General features: G+C 45.4%; 1 long non-coding RNA gene across 1 annotated transcript; it reads right to left on the bottom strand.

Moving 5' to 3' along the window:
* Positions 1-8,025: 8,025 nt before the first annotated feature.
* LOC106097001 (uncharacterized) lies at positions 8,026-8,438 on the bottom strand. The gene is made up of 2 exons (XR_001223336.3): positions 8,264-8,438; positions 8,026-8,162 (listed from the first exon to the last, which is right to left on the bottom strand). It is a non-coding gene; the product is annotated as an uncharacterized LOC106097001 (long non-coding RNA).
* Positions 8,439-8,799: the final 361 nt, after the last annotated feature.

Here is an 8,799-nt window from a genome sequence, read left to right as displayed (position 1 = left end):
GAGATGAAGAAGGACTTAAAGCAGGGTATGCTGTAGTTCGCAGAGTAGGACAGGAGTATCAGGTAATAGAGGCAGGAAGGATTGAGGGACAGCAGTCAGCCCAGAGAGCTGAAGTGATAGCCCTGATCCGAGCGCTGCGGTTGGCCAAGAACCTGAAAGTGAACATTTACACTGACTCAGCATATGCGTTTGGAGCCGCACAGGTGGAGCTGGCTCAGTGGAAGAGAGCTGGATACAGAACTGCAACCAACGCACCGATCTGCCACAAGAAGGAAATGGAGGAACTGGAGAAAGCCAAATGAGTATCTAGAGGATCCAGATGAGGTGAGTATTGTAAAATGTAAAGGACATTCACAGGGAGACAATCCGGTGGCAAGAGGAAACCGGACAGCGTGATGAAGCTGCAAAAAAGGCCGCAGGCTACAAAGGACAGAGACAAATGGTGCAGGTAACGGCAGAGGAAGAGGGGAGCACCAACACCTTGGAGGAGGTCAGACAGGCTCAGAAGGAAGCATCCCAGAGGAAAAGGGGGTGTGGCAGGCTAGAGGAGCCTGGCAGGAGGAAGGTCTGTGGAGGGGCCCGGACGGGCGTCCAGTTTTGACGACTAAAATGGCAAAGCAGAAGGTAAGTGAAGCTCATGGACTGGGCCACGTGGGTATAAAACAAATGGAGAAAAACTTGTGTCGATGGTGGCACCCGGAATTAAGGAACATGGTACAGGAGAAGGCCAGAACATGTCTAATCTGTGGAGCACACAATCCCAAACCAGCAGTGAAACCAGAGCCGGGTAAGTTTTTGATCCCTGAGAGACCAGGAGAGGAGATTGTAATTGATTTCACTGACATGATTGAGACAGGCCCCGGTGGTGTGAGGTATTTGTTGGTGTGTGTTGATGCCTTGACCGGCTGGCCCGAGGCTTGGCCAACCCGGAAGGAAGACGCAAAGAGTGTAATAAAGTGTTTGATTAACCATTACATTCCGCGACACGGGTTTCCCCGAAGGATTAGATCAGATAATGGCACACACTTTAAAAACCAGGATCTGCAAGAAGTAGAGAGAATGTTGGGAGTGCAGCATAAATTTGGGACAGTGTATCATCCCCAGTCTCAGGGAAAAGTAGAAAGAATGAATCTGAACTTAAAAAATAAGATGGCTAAAATATGCGCACAAACAGGGTTAAGTTGGGTAGCTGCACTCCCCATTGCTTTGATGACCATACGATGTTCTGTGAATCAGTCAACAGGTTTTACCCCGTACGAGCTGCTGACCGGGAGACAGTTTCCAGCCCCTTGGACAGTGGTCTCGGCGGAGCAGCCCCAGAAAAGGAACAGGTCTCATGCTGAATATTTTAACGAGTTGAAAGCCCTTGTGTCCAGTTTCACAAAACAGGTGACGTGTGAGAACCCCAGAGAGAAAGGAGAGGTCCCGGACGCCAAGGCGGTGTGGCTAAAGGTCATCAAACGCAAGTGGAAGGAACCCAGGTGGACAGGTCCATACGAGGTGACAGGGCGGACGGCTACAGCGGTCCAGCTGAAAGGGAAAGGCGACACCTGGTTCCATTGGACGCAGTGTGCGGCAGCAGACGAGAGCCTAGTGGACGAGGACCCGGCGCCACCGGACACGGGGAGCAACAAATCTAAGAGGCAAGATAAATCCTCTCCCCCGTGCAACGGGCCGATCGGTAGTCTACCCGAAAGGCCGAAGCAAGAAGAACCACTGAGGAGGAGGTCGCCGCGCCTACAGAAAGGAGCAACCACAACTGAGTGGCCGGAGAAGGGTAGCTGAAAAAGAGAAAAAGCAAGCAGCAAAGAGACTCAGAAAAATCACGCTTTGTATTCTTTTATTTTTAATCATTAAATACACGCTGAAAAATGCCACGCCGTGAATTAGACCCTCATGAAGAGAGGGCACAAATTAAAATATTACTTGTTATTGTGAGTTTGATGTCTGTGATGATATTAATTATGGCCGTATGTTTGCTCGTTTATACTTTGCAGAAAAACCCAAGCGAACTGTCCGGACCCGGAGGCCAGCCCACTCCAGCACCAAAAGAGGGATCGTTCGCCGAAACGGGGCCAAGGGTGAGAACAAAGCGTGAAATCTCGGGTATAAAGGATGGGTGTCTCAGCAGATATAAGGGGCTAGAGCTGGACTACGTTAAAGGGTCCACAAGTGCGTATACGTTTGACCTATGTGAAGTGATAGATTGCGAAGGGGTAAATAGCAGCTGGAGGGGATATGATGTGTGGATTTGTAGTCACCCTGCCATATGCACACGGGGAGGGAGCCCTCACTCCAGTCGGGGAAGTCACGCTGTCCTGGGGTCTTATACTGCAGGCCAGTGGTGTATTCCTGGTTGGGGAAATGTGGTAGGATGGACCGGAGTGGGGTGGCAGCCGCAAGTGCCTGAAGGGTTAAAAGGGATAGCAATACAGAGGGATTTTTCCACTTCTCAGAATCCCATCACCCTTTCCCTGGGTCCTTGGAATGCTCTCCCTAGGTCAGAAAGTCCGGGAGGTGTGTTTTACCTGGTAATCGGGATAGATATGGTGGGAACAGATCCGACAGGGGTAATTAGGATGAATCTTGTCAACCCAAAACCCAAGCCAGTAGGAAACGAGTCGTCCACCGCAGCACCAGAGGAGCGGGAACCAAAAGCCAGGCGAGTCCTCACGGTAGATTATACGAGGTTAAAACCAAAGGATTTGATAGAACGCGCCACCGGGTTCAGTGACAGCAACCTGTGGCTGGACTGGATGGCATTAAATGCCGAGGAGCAGCAGGTGTCAAATTGTGTGGCTTGTGCGTCGGCTAGACCACGTTTGTTCACAGAACCAGCACCACTACATCCAGAGGATCAGTGGGGCTATGACTGTATGCTGCAACTGACCAGAGGAGTGGTGAGCACTAGAAACTGCACGGTGTTGTCCAGTTTATTTCCCCCAACCGATAAACATACGAAGGCGGGACCATTTATGCCGAAAAAAGATAATTATACGTGTTTTAAGTTCTCCACAGATCACGTGAAATATGAGGTGGGAGAAATTGACCCAAGTTGGTGTTTGGTTACCAAAACGGGGAGAACCACAAACAATGTAAGTGATGCAAACACTTTGATTGGGACCTGGGCTAGAAGTGGGCTTTATTATTACTGTGGACACAAAACTCTTTTGGCTCGTGTTCCTCTGGGAAGCGTGGGGACGTGCGCAATGGTGAGGCTAGGTGCGCCACTTATGTTAATAGGAAATCGGGTGAAGGCATTCCCAAAGCACGACACACGCACACTGACAGCTAGGCGCAAGAGACACGTTCTGGGAAAAAGAGGGGCTGAGGGAACACATGCTTATGATCCTAGGATGGACTCGCCGACCTGGGTAGACTCAATAGGAGTGCCCAGGGGAGTTCCAAATGAGTATAAGCTGGCAGATCAAATAGCCGCCGGGTTTGAAAATATTCCAATAATCGCTGCTCTCTTTCCTGTGACCCCTAACAAGAATGTGGATAGAATTAATTATGTTCACTATAATCTGCTGAGACTCTCTAACCTTACTCGAGATGGGATGGAAGGGCTAGTGGAGCAAGTGGGTCCGACCTCGTTGATGGGGGTGCAGAATAGAATGGCTTTAGACATGCTGTTAGCAGAACGAGGCGGTGTATGTGCGATGTTCGGTGATCAATGCTGTACTTTTATTCCTAATAACACGGCTCCAGACGGGTCAGTCACTCGAGCACTAGAGGGGTTGAAAACGCTCTCTAAGACCATGCACGAACATTCGGGAATTGAGAATCCGCTGGAGGGCTGGATGACCTCGGTCTTCGGACAGTGGAAAGGGTTTGTACTTCCCATTATGCTTTCATTAGCTGTGATGGTGGGTATTTTGGTGACCTGTGGCTGTTGTCTCATTCCTTGTGCCCGAGCTCTGTTAGAAAAGGTGATCACGAAGGCAGTGGATCCAGGAGCAGAAGCCCACATACCCATGATGCCTTTGATGGACATGGGAGTCGCTGTGTGGGACGAGGAGTGAAGCACCTGAAAGTATGGTGACCTCTGGTCAGTCAGAGGTCAAAAGGGGGAGTGAGAGGTCTGGAAAATGCTTTTGCCATGATGTAATCTGTAATTTCCACAAAGTATGCTGATCAGTGTAATTTTCAATGATTGAACTGTAGTAGAGACGAGCAAACATATTGGTACATCTGAGAAGAGAGAACTTTTGTTATGAAAATGATTTTAATCTTTTACACATGATTGCATTTGAGCTTATTAAAGAGCTGTGGCTCCTGGTCAAGTGAGGGTCAGAAACTCTTGGCGGGCGTTATGATCTGCCAATACACGGTGAGGAGGACAGGAGCTCTGAAAGGAATTGCAACACACCTGCTTACATGACATACGCCTGGAGTGATTTTTATCTTTTATTACTTGTATCCTTTAGAGCTCAGATTTAAGGTTTATCATTTATCACTTATATTCTTTTAAGTAAGTTTAAGTTTTATTTAGGTTCATTTTAAGTGTTTCCTTCATAGTTTGAGTAGAATCATTTGAGTGTGACAGTTAGCCTAGAAGTCACACATAGTTCAGCTGTGGATGAGCGCAGGCCTTATGTCTGGGTATGACAGAGGTGTGAGGTGAAGCTGGGGTGCAGACCAGGTCATGACACATACTTAGCATATACTGCAGACACACATACACACCATAACAGATCTATTTTGGTAGGGCAGAAGTGGAGATGTATTTTTGCTGCAATTGTAGAATTGTGCCGAAGTACTTAGAGGAAGTGCAACTGATGTCGAGATAAGAGACGTAATATTCTTTAAACTATGCTAAAGTTCACGGAACATCTTGTGGTTTAAGTGATGTAAGCTGTACTTTGTCTATTTTTGCAAAAGAGGGGGGCTTTGTTATTGTACCCATATAAAACCTTTGTTTAATCATCGTGGGTTCAGTTCGATTGCTGACTTTGCCCAGCTTCGGACTCCACGCGTGTAATCAATAAATCTTTGCTTTGACCACATCTTCCGGACCAGAGTTGTTATTTGCTTGTGAGCCCTCCGTACTCCTTTTCTCCAACTTTTGAACCCCAACACTTCCCAGTTTCACGTACTGTGGATGTGGATTTTTGCAAAAGTTAGTGATGTGAGGTGGGTCTCAATAGCGCAACAGGAATGAAAGTTAATACCATTAGCAGTTATTCCTGTTGAGTGGGCTGTGACTCTAAAAGCCACAGTAGGACTATTTGTTTGCTAGCTTCAGTCAACTATCTCAATTCTGTGGTCTACACAAATATAATATTTGTAAATACCTACAGATCAGAGATTGGGTCAGGAGCCAAACATTAGGGAAAAATAACTAATTAATCTCATAATTTTCTGTCATTAATCACGATTAATCGCAATTACTTGATGAATAGCCTGGCTCCAATTACACTTTTTCAACTTCATATTTAAGCTTGTAACAGACATTTATGCAATATAATGAAATAAATGGAGAATAAACAAAGACTGTATGCTTAAATTCAAAGAGAATTTGAATAGTTTTCTTAAATCTTTTAGCACAGGTTCTCTCCTGTTAAGGCAACTTTTTCAAAAAAAAAAAAAAACCTATATACTAATAGGTAAGTATACACTAATATATAATATATATTAGTGCTGACAAACAATTAAAATGTTTAATCAGATTCATCACAGGGTTACTGTGGATTAATTTTGGTTAATCATGATTAAATATCATTCATTTTTAATCTATATTAATCGCAGTTCATTTTGTATGAGCAAACAGACTGAAATGAAATGAAAAATGTAGACACTTAACATGTTTATTGAAGATCTTGAACATTTATGTTAACAAAAAACTCTGTAAACATTTATCCACTCTCTCTCTGTCACTCTTGGGGAGGTACTTCAAGCCCTTGAAATGAGGAACCAAAGCTATGTAAATTGCGTGAGTGGCTTGTCACAAGCTCGGTGGTGCATTAGCCAAAGTCCTAGCAGCATCCCTGGGCTAACGTACACGTCGCGTCAATGTGATATTTTAAGCTGGAAGTGCTGCAGTGAAAAGAAAATATCTTCTTGCAAAATGTGCATAATACTTTATATCGGTCAACACTTCCTTCTTGTTATTTTTCCAATACTCAAATTTCCCATCGAAAGGGCCAATGTGCGTTTATCGTCTTCCCAAAGTTTATTGGTTCAGCTGCCCGTCACTACCAGATCAACTGCCATTTGCGCATGTGCAAAGGTAACTCCACTTGGACAAACTGCCCTAAATGCGTTGACAGAAACATTTCAGGGAATTTGAGTCATTCTGCACTCCAGATGCGTTAATAGCGTTAATCGTGATGACGGCTTAATCTGTGTTAACACATTTATTTTGACAGCACTAGTTTATTGTTGTCATAAACAGACAAGAAGACAACAACAAACTGCTCCTCCCATTCAACACATGTCAGTCCATATCCCAGCAAACTAAATCATCTAAATTTACACACATCAAATAGAAACATGAATCACTTGTAATGATTAGAAACTTGATAGAATTTCAAATCTAGTTTGGGGAGTCATTCAGTGAGAAACAGTGAAATGATTTTCCATGTGAAAAGGTGGACAGCAGAAACAGAAAGAAACAGTGAGAACTAAATGACAGCCCTTGCACAGGGTGAGCCGCGTTAACTCGCTAATGCAGATTTACCGCCTCAATGCGGTTATGGCGTTAATGTCATTTTAACGAGATTAACGCTGACAGCACTATTAGATATATAATCATCCTCAACTAATCTGCTCCTCTGACACCTTCAGTGGCATCACCTTCACTTCATCATCATCAGTGTAAATGATTGGAAACATCCTGTGAGTGAAAGTGTGTGTGAAGGTGTGTATGTGTGTGTTAGTATCAGGATCAGAGAACGACAGCTTTCCTCTGTTCCAGTCCAGATTCACTCTGATCCTCTGGAGCTTCTTCTCTACTGAGAGAGAAGTTTTTGGAGCGGATGGTGACCATGCTGAATATTTACCTTCATAAAACCGTAATCTCCATAATCGAGAATGCACAATTCCTTTCATCTGTAGAGGTTCTTCTAACACACCCAGTCCCCACCATTTACTGTCTCCAACTTCAACATTCCAGCTGTGAGTCCCTGAGTTAAAGCCCTCAGAGCCCAGGACAGAGCAAGAACAATCAAACCTCTCTGGATTATCAGGAAGCTGCTGCCTCTCTCCTCCTCGTCTCACACTGGTCAGATCTTCAGACAGGATGAGGTTTGGATGAGCAGTGTTTGGGTCCAGAATGAGAGGAGTGTAGGAGACCATGTCCTTCATGTTGTTCCAAATGTTGAAGGTCAGGTTGCCCAGGTGTTTGGCCTGGTCTATCAGAGCTCCTGAGGGCAGCTGTGGATCATCCAGCAGGGGGCAGCGCTGGACTCTTTCCACTGCAGCCTTGTAGTTGTGCAGGAATGAGACGTCTTCAGCTCTCAGCTCCTCCTCTGTGGCTCTGACTGTGTCTGAAAGAGCTGCTATCTCTCTGCTCAGAGCCTCCATCTTCTCCTTCATCATCCCACTCTTCTGCTCCTCTTCCTCCCTCAGTGCAGCCAGCCTGGCCTCCTCTTCCTCTGCTAGAAACTGGTGAAGCTTCTTAAACTGCTCCTTAATCTGCCTCTCTGTGTGTCGGGCCTGGTCCTTAATGTGTTCTGCTGTTTGATCAAACTTCACTTGAACTTCTTCACAAACCTTTAACTTCTTCTTTAAGGGCTCCAGAGTTTCCTGAAGTTCCTTCTTGTGTTGTTGTGCAGCTTCATCGATGGGTCTGAATCTGTGATTGGTGTGATTTTCTGAGTCTCTGCAGACGACACACACTGGCTGCTGATGGTCCAGACAGAAGAGTTTGAGTTTCTCAGAGTGCAGACTGCAGAGAGCCTCTGAAGCTCTCTGATCTCTCTCCTGTAAGAACGACTCACACAGGTTCTTTAAAGCTCGGTTTAAAGGTGGTTCTTGCACTGATATTTCCTTACAAACTGGACACTCGTGTGTTGGTCTCTCTCTCCACCATCTCTTCAGACAGTCTTTACAGAAGCTGTGGCTACATGACAGAAGAACAGGATCTCTGAAGACCTCCTGACAGACCGGACAGCAGAGATCCTCCTCTGATCTGGAAGCCATTGAGTCTGTGAGTGAAGCTGAAAACAGCAGACAGGAAGTACAGTCAGTCCTGGCTCCCCTCCCTCCTCTACGACCTTCACTGAAACTTCCTTTGAGTCGTGTTTTTGCTCAAACTCACATTCAGTGTGTGGAGCGTCAGCAGCTTGAAGCAGCAGTGTTGGAGTTTTCCACTTTTCTCTCCTGTAGCTGGACTCACTCAGAGGAAGCTGCTAGTTTGGTCTGAACTCAGTCTGATCGTCTGTGCTTCTATCTTCACTGAGGACGAGGAACATCCTGTTTCCTTGTTTTGTTGCATTTCAGTGACGTGAGGGGAGGAGAACAATGTTACTTTACCTGTAGCCTAGGTGTGCTTCATTCCAGAGTTAGACTTTCATCCTTCCAGCGGCCCAAAAGCTATAAAACAGGTTTTCCTCCATTCCAGCTACACATGTCACAGCATTACTCATAATTTTAATTACTTCTGTAGAATCTATTTAGACTTTGAAGCAAAACTATCAGATTTCTCACATAACTAAAAGATTTGATTTAATTATCAGTAATCATCAGTGCACCTGACTCACTAATTTTGGGTAAAACACACTGCTAACCTCAGTAAGGGCCAGTCAAAACAGGATTTTGGAACATAAAACTTACCAGAATGTGATTATCATCAAC

Source organism: Oreochromis niloticus, unplaced genomic scaffold (genome assembly GCF_001858045.2).
Source record: "Oreochromis niloticus isolate F11D_XX unplaced genomic scaffold, O_niloticus_UMD_NMBU tig00002600_pilon, whole genome shotgun sequence".
NCBI classification, from domain to species: Eukaryota; Metazoa; Chordata; class Actinopteri; order Cichliformes; family Cichlidae; genus Oreochromis; species Oreochromis niloticus.
Note: the sequence above shows the minus strand (reverse complement) of the source record. Positions and strands in the feature narration are given on the sequence as shown.